The 22,834-nt window shown below is 48.8% G+C and overlaps 1 protein-coding gene across 1 annotated transcript in view; it reads left to right on the top strand.

The window, feature by feature from the left end:
• LOC138516091 (RNA exonuclease 1 homolog) overlaps positions 1-22,834 on the top strand; it is a 2,454,886-nt gene that overhangs the window by 2,318,484 nt on the left and 113,568 nt on the right. The window lies entirely within an intron of this gene.

Consider the following 22,834-nt stretch of genomic DNA (forward strand, 5'->3'; position numbering starts at 1 on the left):
AGAAATATGTTTTTCTGTATTTATGCAAATATGTATATGATGGTGGCATGTTTTAACTGCTTGGTATTCTATTCAAGCATCTGAATCTATGAAAGATCCAATGCTGGAGAAGTTTTAGTTACTTACCTGTAACTGTATTAATCCAGTATTGGTATCTTTCATAGATTCACAGGCGCCCGCCCGCCTCCCCTGAGAGGCTGCTCCAATGCCCAGCATCCATCGTACTGTAGTCTCTACGGTTCAAACTCGGAAGATGGCTGTCGTGGGCGGAGCTTAAGCCCTGCCACCTCATTGGTTAGGGCTATAAAGGACCAAAATGAGGTGGATGGACTGCACAGTAGAGTGGCTCATAGGCCATAATGTGCTAGGTACAGGCATGGCTATGTAGCAATTTGTGTATATTAAAAAATATATATTTATTTTATCACCAAGGGGTCCCAGTCTGATGACGGGGAATATTCAAGCATGTGAATCTATGAAAGATACCAATGCTCGAGAAATACAGTTACAGGTAAGTAACTAAAACTTCCGTGCTTCTGGCAGCTCTAAAGACAGACTGATGGACCTGGAGATAACCAACCAATTCAGTTTGAAGATTAAGCTGGGAGATGGCAAGCTTTTCCAGGAGTTTGCCCAGGAAAGGAGTGATGAAGATTGGCCGGTAGTTAGCAGGACAGGAGGGCTCGGCTGAGGGTTTCTTAAGAAGGGGTGCATGAGGGAGTGCTTTAAGGGGATGGGAAGACTCCCGAGATTTTCTGGTTCCAGGAGGGGTCCAAGTGGCTCTTGTACCAGGGTTCTCGCTGAGGGGTCTCATAAGGGTTCTAACCTGAATTCCAGAGTTTTCTCAGATGCTCCGTGTCCAGGGGCTAACACGGCTGGATTTTCCTCTGAGGTTTCCCATCTGGGGACTAAGGCTAAGCCTAACATTTCTGGGGCTACATCAACCAGGGTTATTCCCGAGGTTTCCCAGTCTGGGACCAAACGTACCAAGCCTAGTCTTGAGGTTTCCTGTAAAGTGACTATAAATACCGGGATCACTCCCAAGGATCACCAAATAGGGGCTATATTCAAAACCAGCAGGATCGAGGGGTCCCACTTATTGACTCTGGTTACCGCGTGTGACCCTAAGCTTACCCACAAGGTGGTTGTACCAGGCAGTCGTGCTGAGGGGGCAAGAAGGAGGGCTAATACTACTGCTGAGACTAAAGGGGCTGAAAAGTGCCCCAGGTCTTCTAGTACCAGCTCTGCCAAGGTTTCCTGTCAGAGAGTTAAAACTGATTCCAAAGCCCCTACAATTCCTGTGGTGACAATGGCCTCACAGAAACCTGTGACGCAGATCGCTTCAGGCAGTGACAAACTAGCGGCCCAACCGACGTGGCCTGAGGCAGCCATTTTGGCAAGCTCTTTAAACAGTTGGGCTTACGTTTGGGGCTGAGCAGCCTTTTCCACAAAACATGGATAGTAGAAATCCTTTTCGCCTGCCAACTGATTGGCGTGCAAGGTTTCCGTTGCCTCACACAGTCTCACTTCCTCCTACATTCGCTCCTTTACTTTATGTGGATTCAGCTCGGGGGGGGGGGCATCTTGGCAACCAGCCTCAATGCAATCTTGGGGGTATGCCCCTCCAGAGCGGCCTTTACCCACTCCTCTACCTAGACCTCCCTCTGAGGACGTGTTATTTGGCAGATTCCAGGCCCTCATGCACTCAGGCCCGATGAAGGCTTACTGTTAAGTATCTGTTCAAAGAAATATATTCTAGGCCTCTCGAGCCACAGCTTGCTCCTCCTCCTCAGCAGGTTTAGGTAGTGCCTCCTTGCTGCCATCATTGCCTCTGCTTTCACCAGTTCTTATGATGCAAGTTGCGCAAATGACTATGCCCAAGGTGTCTGAGTTATCACGTGTTGAAGATCAGTTTTCTGTTCCTGCCAAAACAGACGAGAAGCATGCGGACCAGGATAATGAAGACCCACCCTACTAACTCTGAGCTTTTCATGACCGGGTCTTGGAGATGGCATTTCTGGAAATTCCAATACCCGAGCCTCCGACTCCACAAGAGGGAGTTCTCTCAGGAGCATTGACTCTTACTGCACAGTAGCACACAGGTCTTTTTCTTAAAAAAGATGTGCTGGCTGAAGCCCATCAGGTCTGGAATAAGCTCATTCTGGGCAGCATATAGATAATGTAACGCTCACCTGAATCCCTCGGAGGCGCAGGTCCGGGCTGGGAGATTTCAGTGACTTCTAGGGTCACGCACAGGCCTCTGATAACACCCTGGATGGGCCCTCTCCTCACCGTAATTTTGACCCGGAGTGTGAGGTGTCTGCAAGTAGGAGAACAAAGGGTTAATGTACGTCTGGTTGGCCAATCTCACTTTCCCCTTTCTGGACTCCCCACGTTTCTCGTAGGCTGAATGTGCTCACCTTAGATAGGTGAAAGCGGAGCTCTCCATCCTGCGTCTGTGCAGGGGCGCTACTGCCAGTTGCTTCACTGGTTCATAACCCAGCCTCTTGATTGCAGAGGATGAAGTCGGGGAGCAAGGTGTTCGTTAACCGCACGAACGGTAAATGCTTGAATATGGAGTCTTATTTATATGTCCCCTTAAATGTCTCTTGCCTTTGCAAGTCCGGTATGCAGATACGGTAAGCGAGAAGAATGCCGGAGCTCGTGGAGGCACGTAAGTAAAAGAATGTTATTCGAAGTTAAATGCACTTCTTAATGTCTCTTTTCCCTTTTTCAGGTAGCCGTAGCAGCCGGCGTTGGAGATAGACGCCGAGGTACGTGCCGGAGTATGGGCAAGCAGATTACAACTAGAAGACACGTGAGTAGTGATGGGGTACTGTGCCCCTAATGATGTCTTTCTTGTTTTTGCAGGTGCGGTTGAACAGCGCTTGGCGGAGATCGAGGCGTAAGTAGCACAGGTAAGCAAATTATCACGGAGGTTCACTAACCAATGTCCTTTGTTTCCGCAGGGTTGTCGGAGTATGAAGAGTGCGGCACGCGGCCTTGGGATGCACCGATGGACGAGGTAAGTGCAGTGCTGGTTTTGCCTTGTCCTAACCTGGTGTCCTTGTTCTCTTTCAGACGCTGCTGAAGACTGAAGACTGGTTTTCCGGGAGGTAAGATAAAGAATTCTTGTTCACAGATGCTGAAGCTGAAGATTCTCTGGAGCTGACACGGTGAGCGTCCTGCTGCTAGTGCAGAATAACGCGAAGCACGTTGCACTGATCGGGTGTGGTTTAAATAAGCCACTGGAGTGCTTAGGTGTCTCCTTCCACAGCCTTGCCCAGGCAAGAAAGAAGTTCCAGCTCTCAGAACAGTTCCAGTATCCAGTCCCAGGGAGTGGTGCTGGCCACACCCAGAAGGTAAAGTAGTTCCAGCCAGGAATGGATGAGGATCTCATCAGAACAGTTCCAGTATCCAGTCCCAGGGAGTGGTGCTGGCCACACCCAGAAGGTAAAGTAGTTCCAGCCAGGAATGGATGAGGATCTCATCCTACAGGTAAGTGAGCAGCATGGTCTGCAGCAGGTAGGTCCACCCAAGCACCATTCCTCTCAATATGAGCCCGGCGCTTCCTGTGCCGGGACTGGGTTCCCTTATGAGCCTGGCGCCACTGGCGCCAGGACAAGGTCCAAAAGGCCCCTGTGGGGACCGGCTGGTGCCTGGAATGGAAGTTGTGACCCTGCTTCCAAGGATGTTGGGCTGGATCTGACTCCTTGGAGGCAGCGGTCATGACAGCACCCCCCCTCAAGGCCCCTCCCAAGCTTGTCTTCTCTGGAGGCTTTGGCTTATTGGGAAAAGTTCGATGAAACTTCCTGACTAGACGAGGTGCATGGACATATTCTGAAGGCTCCCAAGATCTCTCCTGGGGGCCGAATCCCTTCCAATCAATCAGGTAGTATAGTTTCGATTTGGAAATTTTGGAATCCAAGATGTTTCGAATTTCAAATTCGAGTTCTCCATCAACCTGGATTGGCTCTGGAGGTTTAGTCAAACGGGTTCCGGGTTGCATAGGTTTTAGGAGAGAAACATGGAAAACGGGATGTATCTTCATCCGAGTAGGTAACTCCAATTTCACAGCCACCGGATTTATCACAGCCGTGATCGTGTAGGGTCCTAAATACCTTGGGTTGAAGGTGCGTGGTCCTTTTAGGGATAAATGTTTAGTGGACAGCCAGACTTGATCTCCTACTTGATATTGAGGGGCCTCTTTTCGATGTCGATCTGCTTCTTTCTTATACATTTCCTTGGCTCGTTGAAGGTGGGCTGTGGCTTCCTTAAATGCTTGAGTTATTGTCGCATGCAGATGGTCTACAGCGGGCGTTCCGAGAGCTTGAGGTGGATCCAAATTAGAGGTTCGAGGATGAATTCCATACAGCAGAAAAAAAGGGGTTTTTCCAGTTCCTGAATGGATTGAATTGTTGTAGGCGTATTCAGCAATCCAAAGGACATCCTTCTAAGTGCCCTCCGATTGTTGCAACATGCAGCGTAGATATTGTTCCAGAGTTTGGTTAGTCCTCTCAGTCTGCCCGTCAGTTTGGGGGTGATGGCTGGTGGAAAGTCGTACATCAATTTGCGCTAAACGACAACAATTTCGCCAAAAATGGGAAATAAATTGGCTCCCTCGATCGGAGATTAACACTGAAGGGAAACCGTGCAACCGGACGATGTTTTCAAGGAATTCTCGGGCCAAAACGGGAGCTGTGGGTAAACCTTTCAGTGGAATAAAATGAGCCATTTTTGAAAAAAGGTCCACGATTACTAGAATTGTGTTGTATCCGGAGCAGGGGGGTAAATCCGTGATAAAATCCATTGAGAGAGTATGCCAAGGGCAAGGTGGAATGTCTATTGGGTGTAGCAGACCTGCTGGTCTTTCCTTCTGACTCTTGTTTTGTGCACAGATGCCGCAAGAAGCCACAAAATCTTTAATATCTTTCCTCCAAGATGGCCACCAAAAATGTCTTTTGATTTTCTCTAAGGTTTTGGCAACTCCAGGATGTCCTTCTATTAGTGAATCATGGTAGCAGGTGATGACCTGCTTCTGTAAGTCAACACATGGCAAATATAGTCTTCCTTGGAAATACAATAGATTCTGATCTATCGTAAAATCTTTTCCTTTCAGTTGCCAATTCAATGAATCTTCAGGAGTTATTAGTTGACTGACTTTCGCTTCGATATCTTCAAGGGATAGCGTGTTGATTACTCCCAGTATCTTTTGTTCGGGGATTATTGGTACCGGCTCTGGATTAGCTGTGTGTTCGTCTACCCCTATTCGGGAAAGGGCATCTGCTTTTCCGTTCTTATTGCCTGGTCGATACGTGATCACAAAATCAAATTCCGCGAAGAATAATGCCCAGCGGAGTTGTCTCGAAGATTGGGCCTTGGCTGACTTCAGATACTGGAGGTTACGATGATCAGTGATTACAGTGACAGTGTGCCGGGCTCCCAGGAGATAATGCCGCCAGGCCTTAAAGGCGGAATTAATTGCCAGAAGTTCTTTGTCCGTAATTGTATAGTTGATTTCGGGGGCCGAAAATTTGCGGGACCAAAATGCCACAGGGTGTAATTGGTGTGTTTCGGGATCTCTTTGTGATAGCACAGCCCCCATTGCGAGGCTGGATGCGTCTGTCTCGACGATATAAGGAAGTTCTGGACGAGGATGCTTCAAGACTGGAGCGGAGATAAATTTGGCTTTCAATTCTTGGAAGGCTTGTTCGGCCTCTGGAGTCCACTCGAATTTTTTATTCTTTTTCAGGAGGGCCGTGATGGGTTGAACTACTCGAGAGAATTCTGGAATGAATCTCCGGTAAAAATTAGCGAAGCCCAACATGCTCTGTACTCCTTTCACGGAAGTCGGGGACGGCCATTTGGTGATAGCCTCCACCTTTCTTGAGTCCATGTGAACTCCATTGGGTGACAAGATGAACCCCAAGAATTCGACTTCCTTTACATGAAAAGTACACTTCTCCAATTTAGCAAACAAACGGTGTTGACGAAGTCTCTGTAGAACCGCTGTGACATGTCTTCGGTGTTCAGCTTCTGAGGATGAGTATACCAGGATGTCATCGATATAAACAATTACGCACACATCAATAAGTTCTCGGAAAACGTCATTCATAAAGAAGTGGAAGGCGGCCGGTGCGTTTCATAGTCCAAAGGGCATTGCTTGATACTCAAACAATCCGAATTTAGTGCGAAAGGCCGTCTTCCATTCGTCACCCTCCTTAATGCGTACCAAGTGGTAAGCTCCTCTGAGATCTAGCTTTGTGTATATGCAGGCACCTTTAACTTGGTCCAATAATTCGGGAATCAGAGGCAAAGGATATCTGTTTTTGACTGTAATCTGGTTCAGGGCGCGGTAGTCGATACATGTTCTCAGGTCACCTTCTTTTTTCGGAACGAAGAACAAAGCTGAAGAAACTGGAGATTTCGAGGGACGAATAAATCCGTTAGCCAGATACTGGTCCAAGTATTGCCTGAGATGGAGATTTTCTGGCTCAGTGAGAGCATATATTCTACTGCACGGAGGAGTAGATCCAGGTATTAGGTCTATCTGGCAGTCGTATGACCGATGCGGGGGCAAAGTGTTGGCCTGATCTTTCTGGAAGATGTCGCGGAACTCTTGGTATTCTGGAGGCAATTGGGGGCTCTCGGAAGCGATGGCTGCTAGCCTGATATCGGGTCGAAGATAGCAAGTTGGGGCGCATTCTGGAAACCGGATTACCTTGGCTCGCCAGTCTATCTGAGGATTGTGCTTTTCCAACCAAGGAATTCCTAGGATTACTTGAAACTGCGGGGCCTTGATTACATCAAACACAATCTTCTCCCGATGTCCATCTTGGCATAGCAACGACACTTCCATGGTGGTGTGAGAAACCGGTCCGGAAGCTATTTCTGTACCATCCACTGTCGTGATTACGTCTTTAACCATCTTAGAACATAGAGGAAGATTCATCCTGGTTGCCATATCTTGATCTACATAGTTACCGATCGCTCCGCTATCAATGTATGCTTTAATAGCATGCATGCGATCTGGCCGATCTGGACTTATGAGGACCATAGGCATTACCAAATGCGAGGTCAAGGAACTGGTTTTAACGCTCGGCAAGCGGACCTCTACACTTGTCGGGCGAGGTCGTTTCCCGATTCTAGTTTTTCAGCATTCTTTTTGGAAGCTCCTACAGCCTTCTTGACCGGTTTCACTGGACAATCACGAAGGAAATGTCCGGAATTCCCACAGTGGAGGCACAGCTGTAATTGTCTTCTCCTTTCCCGCTCCTTTTGGGTTAAGGGTCCTTTAACAACCCCTATCTGCATGGGCTCCACGGAATCCTTTCCTTTAGCGGAGCTCTGAGGTCTTGAAAATATTTGGGTTTCAAATCTGGAACGATCGGTCTTCCTGTTCTGTAGCCGGTGATCTAATTGGACTACTAGGTCGATATAATCGGAACAATCTTGCGGAGGATTCACCACCTGTGCTAAGACATCTTTAAGTTCTCCACGCAGCCCTCTGTAGAAAAGCGTGATTCTCTTTTCCTCAGGCCACCTAGTCTCAACCACCAGTCTGTTAAAAGATGCTATGTATGCCAGGAGATCCTGATTCCCTTGTCTTAGTGATAGGAGTTCATTGTCCAAGGCCTGCCCCTGTGAGTGTCTTGCGAACAACTTTTCCATACTGGTCTGAAAATCTTGAAAGTTATGGAGGATCGGATCATCCTGTGTCACAAGAGGAATGGACCAATCTGCAGCACTACCGCTAAGATAGGAAAGTACGAACGCTACTTTGGTTTGGTCTGTTGGGAATGCGGCGGGTCTACACAGAAAGTGCAAGCGGCATTGATTAAGGAATACTGCAAACCGTTTTGGATCGCCAGAAAAACGTTCGGGCGGGGCCAAAGGCACATTCCCTGGCAGATTAATTTGCACCGGATTATTTGAGGTTGTAGGAGTGTAGCTCCCTCCCGAGTCAGGCAGAGACGTCTGTCCCGCTTGTGTTTGTAACAACTGTCTGGCCAGATCATCCGTTCGCTCTTTGGAAACGATCAACTCCCTTCGTAAAGCATTTGTCTCTTGGCGGGATGCCTGTACTTCAGCTCTCAGTGCCTCAAGCAATTGGGCCAATTGATCTGTGTCCGAGGTATCCATTGCGCCTGGGTGGGAAATTTGCGGTAGGCTTCGCGTTCTGTAACGCTCACCTGAATCCCTCGGAGGCGCAGGTCCGGGCTGGGAGATTTCAGTGTCTTCTAGGGTCACGCACAGGCCTCTGATAACACCCTGGATGGGCCCTCTCCTCACCGTAATTTTGACCCGGAGGGTGAGGTGTCTGCAAGTAGGAGAACAAAGGGTTAATGTACGTCTGGTTGGCCAATCTGACTTTCCCCTTTCTGGACTCCCCACGTTTCTCGTAGGCTGAATGTGCTCACCTTAGATAGGTGAAAGCGGAGCTCTCCATCCTGCGTCTGTGCAGGGGCGCTACTGCCAGTTGCTTCACTGGTTCATAACCCAGCCTCTTGATTGCAGAGGATGAAGTCGTGGAGCAAGGCCGTCGTTAACCGCACAAACGGTAAATGCTTGAATATGGAGTCTTATTTATATGTCCCCTTAAATGTCTCTTGCCTTTGCAGGTCCGGTATGCAGATACGGTAAGCGAGAAGAATGCCGGAGCTCGTGGAGGCACATAAGTAAAAGAATGTTATTCGAAGTTAAATGCACTTCTTAATGTCTCTTTTCCCTTTTTCAGGTAGCCGTAGCAGCCGGCGTTGGAGATAGACGCCGAGGTACGTGCCGGAGTATGGGCAAGCAGATTACAACTAGAAGACACGTGAGTAGTGATGGCGTACTGTGCCCCTAATGATGTCTTCCTTGTTTTTGCAGGTGCGGTTGAACAGCGCTTGGCGGAGATCGAGGCGTAAGTAGCACAGGTAAGCAAATTATCACGGAGGTTCACTAACCAATGTCCTTCGTTTCCGCAGGGTTGTCGGAGTATGAAGAGTGCGGCACGCGGCCTCGGGATGCACCGATGGACGAGGTAAGTGCAGCGCTGGTTTTGCCTTGTCCTAACCTGGTGTCCTTGTTCTCTTTCAGACGCTGCTGAAGACTGAAGACTGGTTTTCCGGGAGGTAAGATAAAGAATTCTTGTTCACAGATACTGAAGCTGAAGATTCTCTGGAGCTGACACGGTGAGCGTCCTGCTGCTAGTGCAGAATAACGCGAAGCACGTTGCATTGATCGGGTGTGGTTTAAATAAGCCACTGGAGTGCTTAAGGTGTCTCCTTCCACAGCCTTGCCCAGGCAAGAAAGAAGTTCCAGCTCTCAGAACAGTTCCAGTATCCAGTCCCAGGGAGTGGTGCTGGCCACACCCAGAAGGTAAAGTAGTTCCAGCCAGGAATGGATGAGGATCTCATCCTACAGGTAAGTGAGCAGCATGGTCTGCAGCAGGTAGGTCCACCCAAGCACCATTCCTCTCAATATGAGCCTGGCGCTTCCTGCCGGGACTGGGTTCCCTTATGAGCCTGGCGCCACTGGCGCCAGGACAAGGTCCAAAAGGCCTCTGTGGGGACCGGCTGGTGCCTGGAATGGAAGTTGTGACCCTGCTTCCAAGGATGTTGGGCTGGATCTGACTCCTTGGAGGCAGCGGTCATGACAGATAAAGAAATCGATGCTCCCTACAAGCTGCACTCATCAGAGGACATACCCTTGACTGCCTGTCCGCTCCCTTCATCAGCAGCTGCTACACTCCAGGCTAAGCCTTCTTCAACATCCTACATGGCTGCCTCTGAAATCCTGTCCAAGGAGGTCAAAATTATAGATGGCTTTGGGAAAAAGGTTTTTTACAATGCTGTTCTTCAGCTGCGTCAAGCGAATACTGAAGTAATTCTTGCAGCGCAAACCTCAAGCTGTGGAGAGAGCTTTCGGAATTTCAAGATTGTATCCCACAGGACAGGCTAGAAGATTTTAAAGAAGGCCTAACCGACGACTGGCTCAGGACCTGCTGTAGGCCGCGGCCCATCACGTAGATACGTCCGCTCTTGGCCTTATGGTCCAATAGACATTTTTTCACCAGGCGTGGCTTCACGCAACCAAGTTCTCAAAAGAGGTTCAGGATAAGGTATTCAAACTCCCCTTTGAAGGGAACAAGCTTTTATACTTCTCCACTGAAGAGGAACTCGATAAGACAAAAGAAAGCACATGGCGGCAAAATCTTTGTCAGTGCTAGCAAAACAACCTCCAAATCAAAGCGCCTCTACACAGAGGTCGGGACCCAGACAAGGTCGTTTTCAGGATTTAAAGGTTTCCAGGAGCGTCAAGCACGCTGAGCAGAAGGTTCTATGGTGGGCCTCCACACAAGCAGCAAAGACAAAGTGTTACGCTCACCTGGTATCCAGGGGAACGCCACCCAGCCCTGGTTGGATGATTTGCACTCTCGAACCCTCTCCCGGTCCCTTGGTAAGGCGTCTGGTTAAAGATGGGTCTGCAATATAGGAGAGCTGGATTCAATACCAGATTGTCTTTGTTTTCACACCTCCCTTGGCCTCAACTCCTTCCTCCCCCTTGGGCCCTCTCCTCACCTTAATATTGTAAAAGGTGGATTCTCCGTCCTGCTCCTCGTGGCAGCGGCGCGTAGATGTGGGGGGCGAGAAGCGACCAAGTTACTTCACGGTGCAAGCCCCCCTGTTGGAATCCAGGCCTGCTGTGACTCTGTAGGTTTGCTGCTTTACAGTCTTTATATGCAGTTCTTATGTTCCTCTTAGTTTGAATAATAATGTCTTGCTTCTTTCCTTTTAGGTATGGAAAGGTATTTTGGTGTTGTCATGCAGTTTGAAGATGAGCATGGGCCGGTAGGCGAAAGCGCGGTGTGCGCGATGCTGTCCGGAGAGTAATGTGCGGCGCTGTTTCGCCTTTTATATTGCTAACCTGTGTCTTTTCTCTCCTTGCAGGTTGCGATGTTCCTCGCCGAGCACCTTAATGTTCCAGCAATGATACTGACCAGGAGATGACTAACCAGGTAAGAATTGTGTGGCTTTCTTCATTCGGGAGGAAGCGTGAGTAAACACTTACTAATGCTGTCTTTCTTTCTCCTCTTTCCAGGTTATGGTATTCCAGGATGTATGCGGTGCCAGATGATGGAGTTCGTACCTTCAGGTGAGTGGAACTGAAGTTGGCGATGGATTGAAGACAGGATACTGTTCCAGGTAAGTTAAGTAGTGTTCTTTCTCTCTCTCTGCAGGTCCTTGGTTTCAGGTAAACTGGCATCAAAGAACTGGACACGGTGAGCGTTACGCTGCCCACAGCAGAATAATGCAAAGCATGTTCTGCTGTTTGGGTGCGGTTTAAATAGTCTCAGATAAAGTAGTCCAGGTAAAATAGTCCCAGGCTTGCCACACCCAAAGTAGTCCAGGTAAAGTAGTCCCAGGCCTGCCACACCCAAAGTAGTCCAGGTAAAGTAGTCCCAGGCCTGCCACACCCAAAAGACTAGACCGCATAGCTCAGTTCCTTGTAACTGAGCTATGTGTGTGCCTCCATGTTGGCTGACCCCCCCCCCCCCCCCCGTTTATTATTTTTTTTTCAAAAAAATGTTAATAATTTATTCACACAACAAAACAATACAAACCAAACAAGCAGTGCAACCTGCCACCTCTTCATTATTAGGGGTGTCACGGTAATCGTTTTATGATGGTACGATAACCTTCTTGCCAAATGACGGTATATCATGGTTATTGCAGGAGGCTGATGGTAGTATACGCTTGTGCACACACACATTTTTTTCATGGTGTATGAACCTGGCGCCATGAGGGCTTTTGAAGAGGATGCCAGGCTCTAGAGGCCCGAGTCATGACTCTACCTGGCCAATGGGTTTGCCAGAGGGGGTTTTGGGCAAGGGCCGTGACAGCACTCCCCCCTAAGGCCCCTCCCATGGTGTTCCTTCTGTCTGGCCCAAGGTTGGTTGGGAAGTTTTGATGGAATGTCCTGATTAGAGAGAGACACACACGCACACACACGCGCACGCGCGCGCGCGCGCGCACGCACGCACGCACGCACGCACGCACGCACGCACGCTTGCTTGCTTGCTTGCTTGCTTACTTACCGGCCAAAACGTGTTCAGTTATCACTGACATGTTACCCTTTGGTATGGCAGCAGGGAATACCCACAGAGATGAGTGAATTTCGCAGTGTGACTTATTATATGTAAATTCAATGATAGAACCAGGGAAATCCCCCATCGCCATATGTTTAGAGAACATTATAAATATATAAACCCCAAAGTAAACCCTTTTCCTTCTTGGCACTGTATCTATTCTTCCTATTGCTAACATATTGATTTTGTGTAAGGCACGTGTGGTTTATGGAATGGTTATAAAAACTGCTCCAATTGAAACTACTTGGCAGAAGCACATCCAACAGTGCAAAACCAAGACTGCGCAGCAATTGCTTACTGCAGCCTTTCCAAATCAGATTGAAAAGCACACTTAACGGTATAAACAATGTGACGGTTATTATTGTTCAATTAAGTGGTTCACGGTATCTTTAACGGTATACCGTTACATCCCTATTATACATCCATAATTATTAGTCGCTGCTTCCCTTTCCCTCCCCCTTTACGTGTCTATTTCTTTTAACCTTCTGTTTCCGCATCCTGTGGTACGGTCTCCCCTTCTATTGCGTCTGCCGGGTCTACAATTGACCCAAATAGCTCGGCTATCATTAGTTTCCAGGCCATCAGGGATTCCGTCTCCTCCTCCCCTCCTTCGTTACTAGCCTCTTGCCACACCATGGTTTCTGCCTCCTCCCACTTTTGTAAATCTCTCCACCACCCCTTCACATTTGGCATATGGCAGGTCTTCCACCCCATGGCAATTCTCCTTTTTGCAAGCACATAAGCCAGGTCCTTCAGTTTGCTCACATGCTTGAGCTTCCGTGATCTTGGGAACCCCCCCAACAAACAGGCCCACACTGTGTCCACTACAATCTTAACCCCTTTTTTCGCCAGTTTCTCTTTCACTGCACTCCAGAAACATTCTATGACCGGGCATGCCCGCGTTCTCCTCATCGCATTTGGGGCATGCTTGCCGTCCTGCATTCTCAAACCTTGATATCCTCCAAGGTGTCATGTATGCCCTATGCGTAATATATAGTTGTATCTGTTTCAGTTTCGCATTTCTAGACACCTTCCTATGATACCCCTGTACCCGTTCCCACATACCATCCTCCATCGGGGCACCAACTTCCGTTTCCCAGTCCATCCTCAGCTGCGTGACTTCTTTCCCCACTTTAGACATCAACATTTCATATATTCTGGAAATCTCATGACCCCCTTCTGCTATATCATATCTATGGTGGCATCTGGTTCCTCCTCAGCACTGGTTCAGGCCAAATTCTCTTAATTCGCTGCACCATTCTGTAATATGTAATGTACTGACTCTCGTGCAACCCAGTTTCTTCTTGCAGCTCCTTGAAAGTAATACTAGAGTCCTCCCGCCAGATGTCTCCAATTGTTGCCACCCCAACTGGTTCCCAGTGGCTCCTGATTGTCATTCTTAGCTGCACATCTGCCCCCGTTAATACAGCCAGTGGCACCTGTGGGGAACATGGGGACGGGCTCTCCATCATCCGGCATGCCCTGCGCCATATCTTCCACCCTTATAGCAGCATTTTAGGGCGCCCCATCATTTCCGCCCTGGGTACCCACATCACTTATTTCAGGTAAAATGGTGCACAATCTCGCCCAAACAGCATAGATTCCGAGGTTTCCTCATCAGAAAGCCATTTGGCGACATATTGCAATTGGCATGCCACATAGTACACATCATAATTTTGCAGTTTTATCCCACCTTTGTCATGGAAATTCTGTAACTTCCATAACGCCACTCTATTCCGCGTGCCATGCCACACAAAATCCCTACACATGCTATTCAGTTTGGTGAAGAACTTCTTAGGGATCAGGTACGGTATATTCCCAGAATAGTGTATAAGCCTTGGCAGAACCAACATCTTTAGCATTGCTCCCCGGCCCATCATTGCTAAGGGTAACCTGGACCAGAATTGGATGCTCCTCTCAATATTTGTAATGGCTACTTCTGTGTTGCACCTATGCTCCTCTTCCACATTATGATATATATTGATCCCTAGATACACAAATGTGCTGACCGCCCATGGTACTTGCAATACAGGCAATTGGTCCGATGGGATCCCTATGTACCTCCCCAGTTGGAACATGCTAGACTTCTGGGGGTTCACCGCTATCTATGGACAAGCGAATCTCTCCATCACTTCTAAAATGTACTGTAGATTTTCTTCTGGGTAACGCAAGTACAGCAACATGTCATCAGCGTACATGGATATCTGATGTCTCTCCCCTTTTACCTCAATTCATATGATGTCATATTGCTGTCTCACGTATATTGCAAGAGGTTCCAGGGCCAATATGTAGAGTATTGGGGACCACGGACATCACTGCCTGGTGCCCCTGCTGAGCTGCCATCTTCCAGATATCACAGATCCCGTCTTAACCCTAGCCAGTGGTTCGCTATACAATATCTTTGCCCACCTTACACATCCAGGCCCTAACCCATAACCCTCCAGGACCGCAAGCAGCCATGTCCATTTAACTGAATCAAAGGCCTTTATTGCGTCCAAGGACACAATCGCCATATCCTCATCATTTTCGCCACCTCTCTCAACAATTCTATGGAGCCGTCTATGATTATTGGTAATATTTCTGTTTGGGACATAGCCCGTCTGATCTGAGTGTATTAGATTGCCAATGACCTTCTTCAGTCTATTTGCTAGGACAGCTGTCAATATCTTGCTATCTTGATTCAGCATCGACAAGGGTCTGTAGGAGCCGCAGCTGTGCCCAGGCTTATTGGGCTTGGGGAGCGGTATTATGACGGCCTCTCTCAATGATTCGGGTAAGCTTCCCGTCTCAAATGCTTCGTTTAGCATTTGTAGCAATGGGGGAAGGACCTCTTCTATGTATACTTTATAAAACTCACTCGGGAGTCAGTCAGTCCCCGGGGCCTTGCTAGTAGGCAGCTGTCTCACCACCTCCCCTAGCTCTTCTAGGGTAATTGGTGCATCTAGTTCCTCTCTCTCTTCCACACTTATCTTCGGCAGTCCTATGTCCTCCAAAGTTTCTTCCACCATGGCACGACTACTTTCACCGTCGTCTCCGTATAATACCCTATAATAGTCCATAAATGCTTGATTGACTCCCTCCTGAGTGTCAGCTACACTACCGTCCTCTCTCTCTATGGTCCTGATTGTGGCTCTGGGAGTCTCGTTCTTATATAACCACGCCAAAAGTCTCCCCGGCTTATCACCACCTGCATGCTGCCTCTCTACATATTTTTTATAATTGAGGTTACATAATCTGTCCCAGTGTTCTCCGCATTTCTGCTGTTGCTTGAGTATCAATTCCACCTTCTCTGCTATGTCACCCTGCCCTTCAAAGCCTCCTCCAGTTTCTCATCCGTCTCCCGTAAGTCAGCTAAAATCCCACCTTGTAGGCCCCTGGATTTTGCTATGGCTACTCCCCTCACTACTAATTTAAAGGCCTCCCATAGTGTTCCCGCCGAGTCCACACTCCCAGTGTTTATTTAAAAATAATTAACAATCTCCTCCCTCAAGTCCTCCCTAAAGAAGGGGTTTCTCAGCGCTTCCACTCGTAGAGGCCATGTCGGGATCCTCGCTCTCGGGGGGCAGTATTGCCATTCGAGAACCAGGGGCGAGTGGTCCGAAAGGACCCTAGCCTTATACTCTATTTGCGTGATTTCCGCTATCATTTCAGGCGAGGTAAAGACATAGTCTAATCTTGTGGATAACCGCTGTGGGGCAGAATAATGTGAGTATTGCCTCTCCTCGGGGTGTCTCACTCTCCATGCATCTTCCAAGCCAAAGTCCCTCAGCAATGCCTATAACGCCTTCGCAGCAGGGGCCGGTCTATCTATCTTCTCATCCGATCTGTCCACCCTCGGATTCAGTACGCAGTTGAAGTCACATCCCCAGATCATCGCGCTTCCCACGCATGCGCTCAAATTAGTACACAATGTTCTAATGTACGCCGCTGTATTCTGGTTCAGGGCGTATGTATTGTCTATACTATCTCCCTATTTTCCACCAGTCCCCTCAATACAACCATCCTCCCGTCCGTCTCAGCTAACACTTGCAATCTCTGGAAAGGGACATGTGGCGCCAGCCAAATAAGCACTCTCCTCGCATAAGCAGAGTATGATGAGCCCACCACCACTCCCTTCCATTTCCCTGCTATCTTCTCCATTCTCTCTCGTGTGAGGTGGGTTTCCTGCAGCAGTGCAATATCTATTTTTTGCCTACGCAGGTACAACATGACTTTGTTCCTCTTTAAGTAACTGTTGAGCCCCCGTACGTTCCATGTAACTATTTTAAGGTCTCCCATGGCCTATTCGAATTCCATTCCCCTTCCCACAGGTGCCGACTCCCTCTTAGTTCCATTCCAATCCGTATAGACTTGTTCCCCAGTTATGAACTCCCCTTAACCAAAAACACCCCAATCTCCCCATTCCCCCCCCCCCTAAAGCCTCCCATCCCTGCCCCACCATCACTCCCCTTAACTGTTGACCAGCTCCATCCCTGGATCTCAGGCTCCCCCACATCTAGCCCTTTTCGGCCCTTGCCTGTACTCGAAGCTCCGCAGGGTGAGGCCGCCCTAGTGGCTAGCCTACTAATACTACAACTATACTTCGGGGGTAGGGTGCTTCCGCTCTGCCGCTCCTGTTCTAGCTACACAATTTGTGCATATTTACATATTGCTATATTCCAGTCCTTAAAGTTTGTTATCCATCTTCAACTAGGCACTACTAAGGTGCTCACGCTGCGCCTTACAAGTATACAAACAATGTATCAGTCACTTATCGTGTTCCCCTTGAGCCTGCTCCGTGTCTTGTTCCGGGCAACCCTGCAGGTCCAGCCATGTTGTTGCTTCTTCTGGAGAGTCGAAAAAATGCATTTTGCTCTTCTGTACCACCTTCAATCTTGCTGGGTACAGAAGCATGTATTTTATGCCTGCCACTCGTAGCCTCCTTTTGATTGCCACGTAGCTGTACCGTTGCCTCTGGACCAACATTGTATAGTCAGGATACGCCGTAACGGTACTTGAAGCCCTTTCAATCGTCCCTCCTTTTCGAAAGTACTCCAGTATCTTCTCGCGATCTTTATAGTTCAGTATTTTGGCAATGATCGCTCGGGGAGGGGCCCCAGGCTTGGGCTTCCTCATGAGGGCTCTATGTGCGCGCTCCACTGCAAACCCTTGCGAGAGTTTTTCGGCCCCTATTTCTTGTAAAAGTAGATTCTCGATGTAGTCTGTCGGGTCCTGTCCTTCCTCTCCCTCTGGCAGTCCTACCACACGGATATTGTTCCTTCTCGCTCTCCCTTCCGCCTCCTCCGCACGAGTCTCCAGGTTAGTTACCTGTTGTTTAAGTATGTGGATCTCCCTTACGTTGCTTGTGCTGGTGTCTGTGTTGATTTTCACCGCACTTTCCAAGCTACTCGTTCTCTCCGCCAACCCCCTAACATCTTGCCTCAGCAGGGTGACTTCTATACCTACTGCGTCTATTTTAGCCTCCAGGGTAGTGCGCAGGTCCGACATCGCTGTCCCCCATGAGTCTCGCAGCTCCGTTATGGCCGCTAATACCTGATGGTTGTCAGTCACTGCGGCACTCTCCCCCGGTGCTAACAAGCCGTTATGGCTGCTGGAGATTGTTGCGTTTTGGCGAATGCCTCCATCGTGGGTTGCTTGTTCTCGTTTTTGCTCACAGCCCCTCGCCCCGTCATTTTGCAGCCTCTGTTTCACACCCAAGGTTGACTGGCCTCAGATGTATAGTCCTGCTTTCCTGTATCAGCTCGGCCCCAGTGTACCTCATCGGGTATGGGGCAGCCATACTAGAGGAGCCCTGGCGTGAGCTTATGTATAGTGAGCTCCCACTCAGAGTGGGTTGTGCCCCCCCCACGTATCAAGGCGCTACTCCTTGGTGTAGTCACCTAGCATCCAGGCCCCCCACGTATCAAGGCGCTACTCCTTGGTGTAGTCACCTAGCATCCAGGCCCCTTCCTTTGCCTATCGACTCTCATCCACCTACTGTATACATATAGTAGACACTGGATTAGCCAACCCAACCCTCACTCTAATCAAGACACATTCTCTAGCTCATATACGGTAACCACTACCCCTTCCTCGTGGCCCAGCTCCATGACTCCTGCAAATCCGTACTTGGACGATCCAGCACTCTGGATACGCCACTTTGCCACAAGACCAATACCTAACCAACCCTGTACTACCGCTAAGAGAAACACTAGACTGAATACCAGAACCAGCCCACCTACCTCTCATGTCTCTCACCAGCCCTTCAGTCATACCTGCCGTGATACTATCAATACCTACCCTTGCACGACTCTCAATAGAAACTCGAGGCTTGGTTCGCGGCTGCGCCTCGCACCCCAGCACTTACACGTTGGAACCATTAACACAGACACACACACTAGCCACCTCACTATACGCTCAACCTTATCTCTGGCCTACAATTCCGCCTACGACAGCACACAGTCTCACGACGCTACGTCATCTGCTGCCACCCAACCTAGTCTACCTTGTGCCTTATCAATCAGGAACCAAAAACTAGCATCTAGATGCACACACTGGTCATACCACACTAACAGCCCTGTACCAGACAACATCTGCAATACCAGCTCTCACAAACCACATCCTCCTTCGACACCCACCCCCGACACACATCAAGACAACGCCACTACGGCCCCTAAACAACAAGACAACGTTACACTCAAAGGTGCTCTGATCAACGCACGATCTATCCAAGCTCATGCCCTTGATATTGCTGATCTCATTGTCGCAGAAAACTTGGACTTACTTGCAGTCACGGAAACTTGGCTGCACGCGGCCTCTGGTCCCTCTCTGTCACTAGCTATCCCAGACAACTACTCCATAATCAGATGTGACAGGGATACTAATCAAACTAAGGGCGGCGGCCTAGCCGTCATATTTAAGAGCGCGCTCAACATCAGAACCGCAAACAGCCTTCAGTTACTCTCAGCTGAATCTCTTTCTCTTAAACTGCCTATCTCCCCCAATCATACAGCCACAGTCCACCTCATTTATAGGCCCCCTGGCCCCACATCTTCATTTGTTGAAGACATTTCCTCTTTCCTAGCATCTAGTGCGAAGCCTAGCTCCCAAATTATGATCATGGGTGACTTCAACCTGGGTTACCTGGACAAGAATGACACCAAAGCCACCGATTTAGCAAATGTCCTGTCTGACTTCGGCTTCACACAACATATCATGGAGCCCACCCACATCAAGGGCCGTACTCTTGATTGGGTTGCCGACTTGAACTGTGCCCTCAATGATATCTCTGTATCCTCCTGCGCTTGGTCCGACCACCATTTAATTTCTTTCTCCATTAACACTAGCCCTCTTAAGGACTCGCAAAACCTCGCCCCACCCACACTCACACGGAATAAAAAAGACATCACCACTGAGAAACTTCTACCACTCATCCTCCCTTTGTTGAACGCGGCTTCTGAGTCGTGCTCTGACCCCACAGTGTTAGTAGACACTTATAATCGTGTTATGTTAAAAGCCCTCAACACTATCGCCCCCATCAAATTGCGTAAACAAAAACCGCGGTCCCACTTGAACTCCTGGTTCACACCGCAGCTACGTGACCTACGCAAAGAAAAAAGAAAAGCCGATGTCTTATGGAAAAATGCCCCGTCCCTAGCCAACAAAAATAACCTTACGTCTGCCACCCTTGCTTATAAAGAAGCTATCCTCTCGGCTAAAAAGGAAGCATACAATAAAAGAATCACTCAAGCCCGCTCTAACACCAAGGAACTCTTTAAGATACTCAAGGAACTTGAGTCCCCTATTGCTCCTCTCGATAAGTGTATCCCGGACACTGAATGGTGCACAAATATCCAAAAAGCTCTTCTAGACAAAATTACCACTCTCCAAACTAAAATCAATGCAAAAAAAACCCACCTCTCGGGCTCAACCAGCGCCACCTTGAATCATAAAATCCAGGCGCCTAAACAAGATCTTAAACCATTCAGCTTCTCTCCCCTTTCTATCAAGGAAGTAGAAAACATCATAACTAAGCTAAAACCTTCCAATTGCCAAGGTGATGCTTGCCCCGCCGTCATCATTAAGGAAGCCGCACCTAAGCTCGCCCCATTTATTACCTCCTTCATAAATGCCTCCTTTGAATCATGTACTGTGCCTGATAACCTCAAGGATGCTTGGGTCATACCTTTAATTAAAAAAGCCAATCTGGACCCTAGCAACCCTTCAAACTACAGGCCCATCACCACCGTGCCTTATCTGCTTAAAATCCTCGATCGCGCAGCCTATCTCCAAATCCAGGAGTATCTCGAACGCAACAATCTACTAGGGTTGAGACAATCTGGCTTCCGCCCCAGGCATGGCACTGAGACAGCATTACTAGATCTAAAAACCCAAATGGAGGACCTGAAAGACAAGGGCAAAATGGCGCTCCTACTCCTTCTTGATCTCTCAGCAGCCTTTGATCTGGTCGACCACCAAATCCTCTGTCACCATCTCAAAATTGCCGCCCATTTCTCAGACGCAGCTACCTCTTGGATCAGCTCATTCCTTGCTAACAGAACCATGAGGGTTTTCTCTCCACTAGCAGCAGCTGACCCATCCCACGTCCCTTGTGGAGCCCCTCAAGGATCCTGTGTATCTCCCACACTTTACAATGTGTTTACTAAACCACTCTTTGATATCCTTGACTATCTGGGTGTCTCTTACACTAATTATGCGGATGACACCCAGATACTCATCCCTATCACGGGTGATTTTGTAACCGACTCAAAATCTCTCAATACAGTCTACACCGTCATCCAGGCCTGGATGGCTAATCACGGGCTCTGCCTTAACGACGAAAAAACGGAGTTAATCATCCTGGGCTCCCAAACTAAACTTTCGAAACTCGACACCAACTATAAATCCTTCACTATTGACGGGAATGACATTAAAGTGGCCAATGTCACCAAAACTCTAGGAATTTACCTCGATTCCACACTGTTCCTCATTCGACAAACTAATGCAGTTGTTTCTGCATCCTCTTACACCTGCAAATTGATCACAGCCTGCAGACCATTCCTGACTCCGGACAATTGCCTGACCCTCGCGAGAACCCTCATCCTGTCCAAAATCGACTATTGTAACGCCCTCTACCTTGGGACTAGCCAAAGAAATCTGGACAAACTCCAGGTCACGCAAAACAACGCCATAAGGGCAGCACTCAACATACCTAGACGGAACCACATTTCCAATTTTAGACACAATATTCAATGGTTACCCATTTCCCACCGCATATCACTCAAATCACTTGTGCTCACACACAAGGCTCAGAACAATGCAGCTCCTGCCTATTTAGTATCACGCTTCTCGCAACACACAGCCAGTAGACCCTTGAGATCTGCCCAGATTCACACACTGGACATCCCCAGCTTCAAATTACGCTCGGCGGGAGGGTCGAGTTTTCCGGTCCTTGCTGCCAAGCTTTGGAACTCACTTCCTAACGCCCCAAGGAACATTCCGCACTGCCTCGAATTTAAAGCCAAAGCGAAACTTTGGCTACGAGAACAAGATACCTCACCTTCCACCCCTGCATCCTTCAGCGGCTAGTGCTTGTTTCTGCACGGCTGTCTGCACATTGTCACTCCGGCTCTCTCATTTGCCTAACGCATCCAGGTTCACCTGCCTAGCGATTCTGCTGTAATTTAAACGGATCTGATGTATACTTATCTTGCTACCTGTAACTGCTCTCAGATTGTACCCTTCTCCTGTAACCGGGTGCTGCTACTATGTTGTTACTATCTATGTTAATATCACCTGTAACGGTATACTGTATCACCCCTTCTGCAACCTGTAACCTCCTTTCTGTAACTTGTAACTTCCTCCTAAACATGCGCCCGCAAGCCTCTGGGCAAGGTGCGCAATATAAATAAATAAATACAAATACAAATACTTTGTTATGGCCTGCTTGCAAGTGTTGCATAAAATCTGCGCTACATTGTTTACACGAGTACCGGCCTCCGTGCCGATGTCAGTGTCTATTCCACTTTGCTTCTCTCACTGAGCTTCTGCGAGGTCCTGCGCCTTCTTCCTGGCCGCTTACACTTCAGTGTCGCAGGCCATCCCGCTTGCTCCCTTCCTCGGCTCGTGGATCACTGCCCTGCACCTTCGGTGCGGCGCCTGCCATTGCAGCCCATCCTCCTCCAGCCAACCTGCTCTCCAGCCCCAGATGCACTGCTCACCAGCCTGATCCTCGGCGCCCTGCACACTGTGTTGCTGCCGCCCGGGGGGGCGCCTCAATATATGCACAATTAGCCCATACGTTGGTGGCTCACTCTGACAGTCCCTTTGCTTTCCGATGCTGCCCTACCTTACTTTAGTCGTTCGGGGTGCTTGATGGTACGGATGTATAAACAGGGCTTGGTGCTTTATAGTGGATGGCTGCCACTCCATTGTGTTCATCCCGTTTCCTTTATTGCCATAGTGTGATTGCCATTGCAGCCCACCCCCCTCCGGACATCTTATGCAGCCTAGCTTCGTTCCTCAAGGGTGCCTTGCTACTGCGGGTGTAAGGGCAGGGCTCAGTGTGATCAGGCTTTCTGTTAGATGGCTGCTACTCGGCTATGGTTCTCCCGTTACTTCTGTTCCGGCCGTGCGTGATCAGATGGCCTCGGCAGAGGGGCCGTGACATTCCGTGTTGGAGACTCTTTGTTTCCGTCGCATTCACAAGTACTCCGGTGCTCC

The sequence above is a fragment of the Ambystoma mexicanum genome, chromosome 6q (genome assembly GCF_040938575.1).
Source record: "Ambystoma mexicanum isolate Mex_15411 chromosome 6q, UKY_AmexF1_1, whole genome shotgun sequence".
In the NCBI taxonomy this organism is placed as follows: Eukaryota; Metazoa; Chordata; class Amphibia; order Caudata; family Ambystomatidae; genus Ambystoma; species Ambystoma mexicanum.